The sequence below is a fragment of the Hippopotamus amphibius genome, chromosome 5 (assembly GCF_030028045.1).
Source record: "Hippopotamus amphibius kiboko isolate mHipAmp2 chromosome 5, mHipAmp2.hap2, whole genome shotgun sequence".
Taxonomy (NCBI): domain Eukaryota; kingdom Metazoa; phylum Chordata; class Mammalia; order Artiodactyla; family Hippopotamidae; genus Hippopotamus; species Hippopotamus amphibius.
In genome coordinates, this window is record NC_080190.1 from 74156822 (window position 1) to 74169425 (window position 12604).

General features: G+C 45.0%; 1 pseudogene; it reads right to left on the reverse strand.

Moving 5' to 3' along the window:
- Positions 1–1057: 1057 nt before the first annotated feature.
- LOC130853707 (G-protein coupled receptor-associated sorting protein 2-like) lies at positions 1058–3511 on the reverse strand (annotated as a pseudogene).
- Positions 3512–12604: the final 9093 nt, after the last annotated feature.

A 12604-nucleotide genomic window follows, 5' to 3' on the forward strand; every position in this document is an offset into this window, starting at 1 on the left:
AACTTTGGTAGGTTTTTATGCTTAAACGACCCCTTCACACCAGTATGAGAATCAGCAGAAGGTAATAACGAGACAGGGAGTCCCATCCCGCCACAAAAGTTTGCCTACCCCCGTAATCTGGGATGAGAAATAATTTGTCTATACAACATAACCCTCTATCTCACACACAGCTCACACCCATTCTTCCAGACCATGGTGCATTATTTCCGCTTCCCAATAAATGTCTCAAGAGCTGTCTACCAGGGACACAGTTAAGATGAAGGCTTAATTCGGAAAAGGTCTAAAAACTGCAATGTATGACGGGGGTGGTTTATTGTTCCAATTTTTCATTCTCTCCCTGTAAAAAAAAGACCATCTATCCACACCCTTTGCCCTGTGATTCTGCAGTGCCCCCAAATAAAATATGCAAAATATACAGTTCCACGGTCCATTCAGTCAGGTGACTTGCTTTGATCAACAGATTGTGGATGGAAGAGACAGAGTGCCAGTTCTAAATAGCTGAAGAGGCAGCACTTGCATCCTTTACCTTAAGCCCCTACCATGAGAACAACACACCCCATAGAGTGGCTCTTCCTTTACCCTGGGTCTGGGAATGAGAAGACACGTGGAGCTGAGTCAAAATGAGGGAAGTCAAACCAAGCTGAGCCCAGCAGAGCCACAGGCAACCTCCAGCCCTCATGTAACGTGAGCAGCAAGTGAACATCTCTTGCAGTGAAGTCACTGCAATTTTTATTTTTCACACAGAACTTTATTGAAAACACAGACTCGAATAGAGAACCATATGTGTAAACAACAGACAGCAGGATAGCTTACGCAGGCGGCTCAGTTCCCTGGAAGCTCAATACTGAAATATACAGCAATGGACAGCAAGACAAATATCAACGAATTTTTTTCAGCACTAATAGTCATTTGGCATCCACAAAATGATCCAGCTCAAACCAAGAACTGGACAAAGTTAACATCAGCATTAAAATATAAGTTACAACATAAAACCAGACTGAAAACCAAAGCACTACTCAGGGTTCTTTGGGAACATAAGCTGATCAGAGGCAGGTGCTTAATCGTATTGGCTTTGCTGTCGCACCTCACAATCATTCTGATTGCCTATTGGACTTGCAGTTCCTCAGCTAACTTCTCAAATTCATGGAATGCAGAAATAAGTGGCTCAAGATGGAAATCATCATGGATTAAGGACACTGTTCCATTTTTTATAATATTACTGATATTCTGAAGCATTTTAATTGCAATTTGAATGTTATCATTTGTCTCGTCTATCTTAAAGAGACCCACAAATATCGATGGAGCTCTGGCACTGAATAGTTTTTTTGCCACCATAGGATTTTCAGACAAATTTAACAGCATTTTCCGAACATGAAACTTTGCTCTTGCATTGCCTGTGGTCAATAAGGAGAGAAACCCAGACATATAATTGGCAACCAGCGTGTGACAGTCAGTAGCTGCAGTGAGGTGTCTAAGTGTCCTTAGTCCAAGCAGCTGCTCGGGGGAACGCACGCTCTGTGCAAGGGTTTCCTCACGCACTGCACATACGAATGTCTCCGTCATGCTTAGACTGGGGTAAGGTGGAGCCATATGAATCATATTTTCCAAAAAACTTGTCCTAACTCGGGAGGAGGGATAATTGAGCAAGGTTTCAGTGAGTGAGACAACACCCGAATCACGAATGGAATGGCGGGTAAACAGAAGCGGTCCTTATGGAACCCACTGCAATCTTAGATATTTCATGAACAAAAGGGTCTCGACTCTTGTCCATTAATAGAAGGAGTGCTTCAAACTCTCCGGGACCAGTTTTAAGCTCACACTGTACGCAGCTGCAGGATCAGTTCTCAGGCTCTGCACTCTCCCTGGTCCCAAGATGTTCCCGAATGTCCCTGACTGACGGATAGGATGGATCATTTTGGAATGGGAACTCAGGGTCAGGCTGGTCAGGCTGATCAGGCTGAAGCAAAGATTCCTGCTCTTCTCCTTCTGGGATAACTTCCACATTCTCGGGCTTTCCCTCAAACATTTCGGAGTATACAGATGTTGCTTCTTCAGGAATTCTAAAGGAGCTTGGGGATGGAAAGCCAATCCCATGACAAGCACCATGTTTGAATTCAACAGTGACCTCTTCCCAGGTTTGGGGCCTGGATGGTACATTAACTTCCTCCACAACTGGATCTCTGAACCTGGGACTAGCCTTGTACACAGGACAGGGATTTAAGTCAAAGCAGGCCTCATTCCTGTCCCAGAACCAGGACCCAAATATGGCCTCTTCAGATTCTGGCCTGGCTTCTTCTCTGGCCACAGCCCCCAAACTGGACTTCTCCTCAGTCCAGAACAAGGATCCACCAAGGGCCCCCTCCTCAGCCCCTGACTCAAATTCACAGATGGCTGAAGCCCCAGCCTCCACACTGCCCTCCTTCTCTGCCCAGAGCCAGGACCCAGTAATGACTTCCTCCTCAAACCTGGGCTCTTGTTTGACCCTGTCACTGTTATTAATACTTTGCTGGGCCCTGGGCTTCAAGACAGTATCAGGCTCTTCCTTGTCTCTGGGCCTGAATCTACTATTGGCCTCTTCTCCAGGCAAAAACCAAGACTCCTTACAGTACTTCCGACTCAGATTCCAAAAAGTCCTCTCTCTTTGTCCTGAGCTTGGACCTCATATTTGCCTCAGCCCTGACTCTGGGCCTGAACAAGTTATGCATATTTTCTCCAGCCCACAAGCAGAATGGGTTGCCAGACTCCACCTCAGACCCAGACCAGGAATCAATATAAGGATCTTGCTTAGATTGGGGCCTGGATCTGGGATTAGGCTGATGTTTGGCCCCGTGCCTGGACCTGGTACTGGCCTCTTCCCTAGGCCATGATCTGATACTGGCCACTTCTCCAGCCCAGAAAGAAGACATTGTAGAGGTCTCAGCTGCTGACCGGAACCCAGACTCATTAGAGGCCTCCTCTCTGGCCCTGGGCCTAGGATAGCACCAAGACCCCATATTAGGTTCCTCCCCTGATCAAACCAGGGTTGGATTCCTGTCTGAACCTGGGAGCCAGGAAAGGTCTCAGTGTCCACACTGACCAGTTCCCTATCCACAGATAGGGCGAGAGGTTTAGCAGCTGACCCAGACTCAGTGTTGACCAGTGGCCAGGTTACTGCATTGGTCTGGGATGCGCCCTCTGCTTGAGACACTGCCTCAGCCCAAACCTCAGTCTGGGCCCAAGCCTGGGCTTCATCCTTGGGCCTTGCCCCAGGGGCTTCCTTGGCTTCAGTCTCAGCACGTGCCCGCCTACTGCCCCGGCCTCAGTTTCGGACCTTGCCCCAGCCATTGCCTGAGACTCGGTTTCAGGCCTTGCCCCAGCCACAGCCTTGGACTCAGTTCTGGGCCTTGCTCCAGGCCCAGGGTCTGACCGCCACTGGGACTTCATTCTCTCTCTCAGCCCCACCCCCAACCTCGTCTCCAGGCTTCTTTTCAGGCTTGGCCTGGGCACCAGGCTCAATCTCCGCCCCAGTCATAGTACACGTTACAGAGGAGACCCAGTTAAACACCCCCATCCCAGTCTCAGCCTCTACCACAGATCTGTCACAAGCTTGTATCTTCACACTCTAATCTTTCGATGATTCAGGTGATACAGCTGGAAACAGAAGTTAAGAGTCAATCGCCAGTCCAGGAGTCGATCAGCCGCCTTGCCAGTCCCTGCCTCAGCCACTATTACAGACGGAGTGCAGGAAAAGCACAACCAAGCTGGGAGGACGGACGGTTCTTGGGTGGGTGGCGCCCAGCAGCGACTCCAGCCCCCCAGAGCTGCCACTGGAAGGTGGCCGGCACTCCTACGGTGCAATTCTCCTCTCCTCGCTTTCTTCCAGCGGTATTAAGCCTCCATCAAAAAGCCCGCTGTCCCCACTAGTCCTAATCGTCCTGCAGAAAATGGGGAAGGGGTTTCTGCAGCAGCGTGCAAATCTCCAGAGATTTGAACCCATCTCTTCCTCCTTTCCTGCCTTGCAGAAGTAACCCGCCTTAAAGCAGGCCTTCAGAAACACAGGTTGTTTTCCCATCCCTCGTTTTTCTCAAGCCTCTCCCCTAGAGATGTACCCCGTGGCCTGAAACCGCCAGACCCACCCCGCAGACAGGAGACTCGGGCATCAAAAGGCGCCTTCGCAGGCGCAGGGTCCCTCCCGGTGGTGGGCCCCCCCCTCCTGTCGCGGCTCCTCACTCGGATTCCCGCTGCTCGCAGTGCAGGCAGAATGGCAAGGGGGCACCCCCCTGCCCGCCCCCCGCAGCTGCGCCAAACCGGGCAGGGGCTGCACAGGCTGTGGCACCCTGTCACTGCAATTTGGGGTTTGTTTGCTGTTGCGGCCAAAGGTAACCAATACAAATGATGTTCGAAAATGTCACAGTCTATCCCAAACACACCTTTCTATCTTCCCCGGCCACCTTTCTTCCCTCCACAAAATAGGTTTCAGCCAAATGGGTTAGCCCCTAAATGTACCCTGTACCTTTCTAGCTCCATGGCTTTGCTCATGAAAATCCCCAGGCCTAGAATATACAAGTTCTAGTGCAAAGAGCACAGGCTTTAGAGTCAGCTAAACCAGGCTTTGAAACCAAGACCATCACTCAAATAACTGTGCTCTCTGAGTTTTAATATTTCTTATCTGTAGGGATTGGGGGGGGAGGGGGAGGGCAGCGATAAAAAAGAAAAGCAAAAGCATAAACTTTAACGCAAGTCCAACTCATATCTTCTGCTAATCATTATTGTGAGCCCATGACTGAGCCTTAGTCTCATCATTTGTACACTGGTAATCACGGGGTTGTTAGGCTGACCACACAGCACAGAACTGGGAAATCAACGAGCACAGTGCTTGACACTGTCCTGATTAATTTTTTGTGGACTGAAGATTTAAATAAATAAAGTACACAATCCAATTGAATAAGAGATATCCTAAAGCAATTTTAAAATAATTGTCAAATGAATAGGCATGCGTTTTCTAATTTGTGCCATGTAGAACATTAGTTTCACTCAAGGTATTAAAATGTATTTCTTGAGAAAAGTGTTCCACAGTTAAATAAGTTCAGAAAATCTTGCAGAAAATACCTCCCTTTGGAAATTCATAACACACATTAACAATTAAAGGCTCTGAGAAGTCATGTGATAATCTCATTTAACCTAATTTAGTACCACCGAAAATTCCTTGACTACCCACTCTTCCTCCTATTGGAATAGCTATTAACACGCAACGTCTTACAGAACGCGGCTTGTGTCTTCATCTGCTAGGGCTGCCATAACCAAACACCACAGACTGGGTGGCTTAACCAACAAGAATTTATTTTCTCACAGTTCTGGAAGCTAGACGTCTGAGATCAGGGTGCCAGGATGGTCAGTTTCTGGGAAGGGCTCTCTCTTCCTGGCTTATAGAGGCCTGCCTTCTCTCTGCCCACATGGTGGTGGGGGCGGGGGGGGGGGGGGAGGATCTCTTCCTTTTCTTATAAGGCCACCAATCTTATCAGATTAGGGCACCACCCATTTAACCTTAATTACCTCCTAAAAGCCCTCAAAATGCAGCCATACTGGAAGCAAAGGCTTCAACATATGAGTTTTGGAGGGGACACAATTCAGTACGTAACAGTTTGGGAAGTGCTGGTGAAATAAGAAGTATAATAGTAGTGTAGCAGGGTGAGTTCAATCTGTGTTGATGAAAACATGCAATACTTTACTGAGGAGGAGAATTTAAATTACTCTGGGACCCAGGGTAGATTGAGCAAGTTATTGAGGGGTCTATAAAATGGTCCATTTTAAGCTCATGTGCTTGCCAAGTTTCAGGAGAACGGGCAATTTGCTGGTCCAGGCAGAGCAGATATGAGAATCACATGGCTGAAGCTTTCAAATCTTAAAATCTGACACATTCAACCACCTCTCTGTCTATGGACCTCTTCCCACAAACTGCCTCCACTGCCCTACTACAAAGATGTAGGAAGAAAGACTTACCCCGTGATAATTATTTGGGAGAATACCAATAATAAGAGGAGGATGCAATGAAATATGAATTCTATGACCACCTTTGCAGCTTAAGCCAACTCCCTGCCAAAACACCTCCTGTTTAGAGGGGACAAATCTAGGAAGAGAGTCACATCCATGAGCTTAAATAATGCAGACAACTCAGCTTTGCGGATCAAGGACCAAGAGCTGAGGCAGCTGGAATCACTTGTTAGCCTCCTTCTATAGATGGTTAATGCCAGTGCTTGCTTTATCCACACACTGTGTACAGGCAGAAAGCAAGGCGGCTGCACCTCACTGGACACCAGATTCGTGGTTCTGTCAAGCCTTCAGCTTTCTCATAGTGGCAAGTCTGCTTGTTTGTTTAAGGTTCAGGAGACAACCTTATACAAATTATCTTCATGTAGTATGAAATATACAGGTTTGAAAATGCAAAGAACCAGCATGGCAGATGCAGACGGGTAAAACTGGCCAAGCGCAATTAATAAGACTGGCAGGAATGGTGACAAATTGGGGAACACGTGCTTCTAGAGCCACCCCCCCGCCACACACACACAGTCTCCAGAACTATAGCCAAGATTACCTTGCAGATATGTAAACTTAGTACTGACACCTCTCATTTTTCAAGTAAAGCTGGCAATCTGGATTTTTTGGGGGAGTCTCCTAACTTTTAAATGTTAGCAACTAACTAAACATCCTTCAACCCTCTCCATATAGATATAAAAACACTGCCCCATCCCCCCACCCGCACACAGATACACATGCAGACACACTTGCAGGATAAGTCCAGCCTATAGGTCACCAGTGTTTAACCTGTGACATATGTGATAAATACTTCCTGAATGGAGACATCAAAGCTATCCCAAAATACACTACTCCTCTCCCTCTGATTGAGGGATGGACACCAGAGAAGTCATGGTATTTTGAGACCAGCAGCTGGGATTGTCAGAATGGTACAACATTAATTTTTATCTTTGATCTATAAAGAGAATTGACCACAACGATTTATGGAAATGTCAGAGAGAATTGGCCATCAAATATTATTTCTTCTCTGTCAAACAAATACTTCATAAAGAGCTCTAGTCCAGATGTCCTGATAGATGAAACAGGCGTGGACTTTCACTGCCCGATTCAATGTCAAGCTGGAAACATTACTACTCTTTCCATACTCTTGATGAATATTATTTCAAGATGATGACATTAAGTCATGCATAAAAAGTTATGCACATAATGTTGTGTCATTAAGATTTAATTGCAGGATGCATTACATATAAATCCAAACCTCTCACAGCTACCCATAGCTTTTGTTTCTTTTGTCTGTTCTTTCTCCAGCGTGGTTTAACCTTGGGAGACGATACCTTAGTGGGGAGAAAGAAAACTGCTACCAAATTTTGAAGGGCCCATTGAATTCTGGTTTTTCTCTGCAAAACTGTGTTTCCTATACTCCTTGCCACACTGCTATCCCTCGTACCTCTTCCACCCAAAGAGAAAGCAAGATCTGAGGCATTGACAAAGTGCATTCTGCTCATTTCTTCCCTGTCCCTCCTCTCCTCGCCTCCTCCATTTCCTCCATCCCCTTACCCCTACACACACCTGTGTAGCCATGGGACGTGCCTCAAGCGAGATAGATTAGATGTTTACCCCTGTAATTGGGAGTGTGATCTAAGCAACAGTCTGACCTCTTTTGAACAGAGGAACAGAGGAGATGTAAGGTGAGCATCTGAGGTGGGCTTGTCAGATGGTACAGCCTAAGAAACAGAAGAGTGATGCAGAGAGAGAGAGAGAGCAAACTGTGGAGACAGGGAGAAAGTTCTGGGAATTATGGTTCTTGTTTCTAATTGCATCCTAAGGCCAGTCGGCACTCCTGCCTTTAGGCACCTTGAGACACTGCTGAAATCTTACAGTAAACAGCACCCCTCCTCTTCCTTAAGCCAGTTTAAATCTGTTGTTAGAAACTGATGAATTGAACAGTAGTTCTATTTTACAAACCTGACCAAGTTCAATCCGGGATGTTATACCATTTAGAAACTAAATAGTCCCCCTTCTATTTCAAAGACAGCTCATGGGAAAAATAAATTTACATTTGGAGAGAGTTCATCCCAAATGCAGACAAATTTTTACGGAGAAAGGGAGCAGAAACATGACATGCTAACTATTTAACTGAACCTCCTTATTTTCAGCCCTTGTATTCCAAGCACTGTACATATAAACACAGAGCTGCCACATCTGCTGGTTTCTCCAGAGAAGTAAGAGGCTGAAGCACAAAAGGGCAGACAGAATGTTTGGGACCACCTTCAACCAGGTCAGCTGAAATGTGAAACAAGGAAGTGGAACAGGATTCATTCGATTTCAGGCCATCCTTGCTACTGTACCAAACTTTGATACCAAAACCTTGCTGTGATTTATTCCATGAAGGAGTGTCCCTGCCTTGCTCTTTTTGTTAGGTCTCCACCCCACCCCCACCACAGCGTTCGATTTTTACTTTTAATTTCACCCAACTGTACTCCTCGCTTTATAATGACTCTAACTGTTCAATATTTAATGAACCAATTAATTAAATAACATTTATTATGCTGTAGGACAGTGGTTCTCATCTTTTAGTATGCATCAGAATTACCAGGGGAGCTTGTTAAAAACTCCAGGCACCCACCAACCCAGAGATCCTGATTCAGTAAGTCTGAGGTGGGGAGAAGGAATTTCATTCTCAACAGTCCTGCTGCATCTGGTCTTAGCGATCGGCTGACTACATTTTGGGATGCACTACTCTAGGGGTAGGGACAGGGGATTAGGAGACTGCACGCTCTGTAGGGGGTAAAGACAACTGGCAAAAGTACAAATCCCCGGGCCATCGCTTACTAGCTGCATGATTGGGGGAAAGTTAGATGATGCTCTGAGACTCAGTTTCCTCATCCGTAAAATAAGAAACATAATAATACCTACGTCATAGGGTTTGGGGGGACAGGACAGGTAAAGTTCATATCTCAATCTGTCCTGGCTGGGACTCTTGCTGATTCCAGATGCCTCGTGCTGCATGCGTCATGGGTTCCAGAACAACTGGGGAAGAGGGTCAGGCCCCGCTAAAAGAATCATGGGAAATTCCAGGAGAGCAAATATACAGCCCAGGCCATCGGTGTACTAGGGGAGAAAAGGGCAGCGGGTGGTGGTAAAATAGGCGTGATGTGTTCCCCCGCCCCCACCTCAGTCACCGCAGTGGGTGAGAGCCAGTACTACGTGAAAGTAAACGAAGATGGTCACCAAAAAAAAAAAAAAAGAAAAAAAGAATCCCTTTGGGACCAGTGACACTTTCCCACCTAAATGGACTGCTTACAGTGTGTATACACTGATTTTACTGTCCTCTTTTTAGAAGGAAAAAAAAATAGGTATCTGCTGGTCACTGACCTTCGCCTGACCAGGGTGAACACCTTGTGTCCAGAGCTTGCTATACCACAGCTGAGCTTAGCCATTTTAACGAGAAATCTGGTCCTGCTGGATTACTGTTCCTGGGCCACATCTTGTCAGCAATTCCTCAGGAAATTATTCAACCATACCCAATTGCAAAGAAACAGATGGCGTACTGGAAAAAAAAAAAAACAACTCTGAAATGTACGCGCTGGTAAAAAAGCAAATTTAAGGACACAAAGGCCAAGAATGACACAAATATGAAAAGTACTTTCTCCTCAGAAAAACGGACTTGCAGACATTTTCATTTTCTCTCCCCTTTTAAACTGTGAACTATACCCGTCATCAGCCTGCATACTCAATGAAGAGATTTGACTTTTCAGAGCTGTTTAACAGAGACAGCTTGTTTTAATAATATAGAATAATAGTGATCAAATGCTCTCATAAAAGATCAAGTTTTAAAATTTCTTAATGCCCTGCTTTCATTCCTCTAATATTCTTTAACCCAAACTCTAGGATCAGACTCTATTATGCCAACTGCCCATGAAGAAATGCTGAAATATTATTAAAAATTATCATGGCACCTGAGAAAATAGCAGTGTAACCCTCATGAATATTAAACCTTTTCATAATGATCAGTGTTATTACCATGAATACTAAATGTTACGAATTCATTGTGAATTCATAATGCTTAGTGTGAACACTTGGCCTGTAACCAGAAAGTCTGAATTCTACTTGGCAAATGCTTGAATCGATTTTAGTTATAATAGCAGGAAGGGGAAAATGGATAAAACTCTTGACCTTCAGTCTCAGAAACCAAAGGGGTGTTAGAAATCTGGCAAAAGGAAAGCCAGTGGCCATTTTCAAATATTTCATGGGGATGTCCGAACCTTTTTCAGGGTTCCCATTTCTGCTTAATTATATCCCGATGAAGAAGCATCAGAGAAGTGTCAGGAATAAGAGGCCAGCGCATTCGGTTACCAGTCTGTGGCTGTTCTTACACGACATTAACTTGCAGAGCTTCATACTACAGGATGTCACGGGAGTAATTCTGACCCCAGAAGAAATCTGCACAAAATAATCATTATACAGCCGAGTCTGCAGCTATTACAAACCATGCCAACTTTTAGTCCTCACAACTCCCACTGAGGTGAGGCCCAGCATGTTTTGCTTCAGTAACGGAAAGCCACATCTATACGAAAACAAACACAAGGAGCGCTTGTTATGGTTAACTGATGACAAACCTTCGGCCATTTGTTTTTATAGTCACAAGACATTCAGCAAAATAAAACGGGATGATGGATTTTCAAGACATTCCGAGAGCGGAGTAACAGACGGGGGTAGGGGGCTGCGGTTCGGGCAAAAAGATCTTAAAGAAAGTCTGATGGGAAAGCAGATCTCTCTCGGGGGGGTTCCAGATGAAAAACTGTTGGGCAGTTTATAATAAACTGAAAGCCTGTGTTTCGTGAGCCTTCTCTTAACAGGATCACTTACAGCTCTATTTACTGAGCAGCTCTCCCCACGCATGTTGTGTGATCAAAAATCATAGGAATCAGGCTTTAGATTTAGAGTCTACATCAAAGGAAAGAAGTTCCTACCAAAATTCTTTCCTTGCACAATATGTTTCTAAATCCACAGACATTAAGCATCCTTCAGAGAATAACAGCATACTCAATAAAGATTTTTTTTAAGGACTGTAATTTTATCCCAACTAATTTAAGCTCCACCTGAAAATTCCTTTAAAATACCCTAAAATATTAAGAACTGGAGAAAGTTCTGATGGACGGATGGATTTAAGCATCTCATAACTTTCTAAAACATTCTCTAACTGTCCTCAATAGTAATTCGTTAAGGTGATGGAGAATAGAGGACAGATGCTAATTTTGCCTCCGGGAATTTCTGCGAAGTTACAGGATGGCAGTGAAACTGCAAAACAGCAGGATTTAACTAAACAGAACATCCATCAGTAAAGAACAGTATGGTGTGCCTGGAATCCATTCAGAATGTCCTCGGGGCAGATTCCAAGATAGTTTTTCCTCTAAATTCTAAGTCTCATAAGTAATGTCTTACATCCTTCCAGTAATTTCTTAAGTTATATAATCATGGCAAACCAAGCAACTCCTGAGAGTTATTCAGCTAATAATCCACCAGCAGGAATTATTGGACCCTTCAGAATAATTACTCTGCATTCTTCCCGAATTCACTCAGATGCCTTCAGCGTCCTCTGAATTTCCTTGGTTTCAACAATACTTTCTCAACAGTTTCACAACCACTTCAGAGTCTGAGGGTTCCAGATTACAAGTGCAGATAAAAATTCTTCATAAGTTCCCAGAGAATCATGAATAACATTTCTAAGTTCAAAAATAGCCCTACATACTCATCGAGGCTAGCAAACTGTGTGAAATTTTAAAGCAGTACCATGGGGAGAGAAAATCTGCAATATTCCAGTTTTAATGAAGTCAGATGAGAGAGCATGGTACAGTGAAAGAAAGATATGATTTGGGTTCCTGGGTCTTGCGTGTAAACTTTTCTGGGTCTCTGGGTCGTCATCTGTAAAATGGGGATAATAACTACATATCTTGCAGGGTTATCGTAATGGTTAAATGAAAGAGATCTGTAAAGCCTCTAGCACAGTGACCAACATCAAAGTTTGGCTATTTTCCCTAGTATTAGAATGTCTTCTCACAAGTGTGATTTCTCTGTATATCTGCAAAAGCCAAGGACAGAGCCAGCCGTTTTCAGTAAGTTTACTGTTGATGAAGTCCCCTCTTTAAATGAAAGGTTTTCTTCTTCATCACAGTTTGTAGACTGCAAGCCACAGATGCCCAATCAAAATAGCTCAAATAAAGGAGGACAATCAGAAGGATATGGAGAAAGCGCAGGGACAGGTCTTTTGATGACCCAGGAACTCAGCTGTCCATGACCCAAGGCAGCTACTCTGCTTCTCAGTCTCTCCCTCTGAAGCCAATTGGCCTCTTTTCCCAGCTTCTCTCCACCTGTCCCCCCTCCCTCACCTGCTTCTCTCTGAGGGTCAGCTTTCCCCACCTACAAGGCACACAGCTGAAAATGTACCCCATCCCAGCCCTTCTGCAATCACACATGCACCACCCTCTGAGTACACACTCTGTCTTTGACACTAGACTAGCAAGACAGGGAATACAGTTTGTGTCTGGCAAGTTGGGTTTATCTCTGGTACAACAGGTTGTGGCAGGAGTGG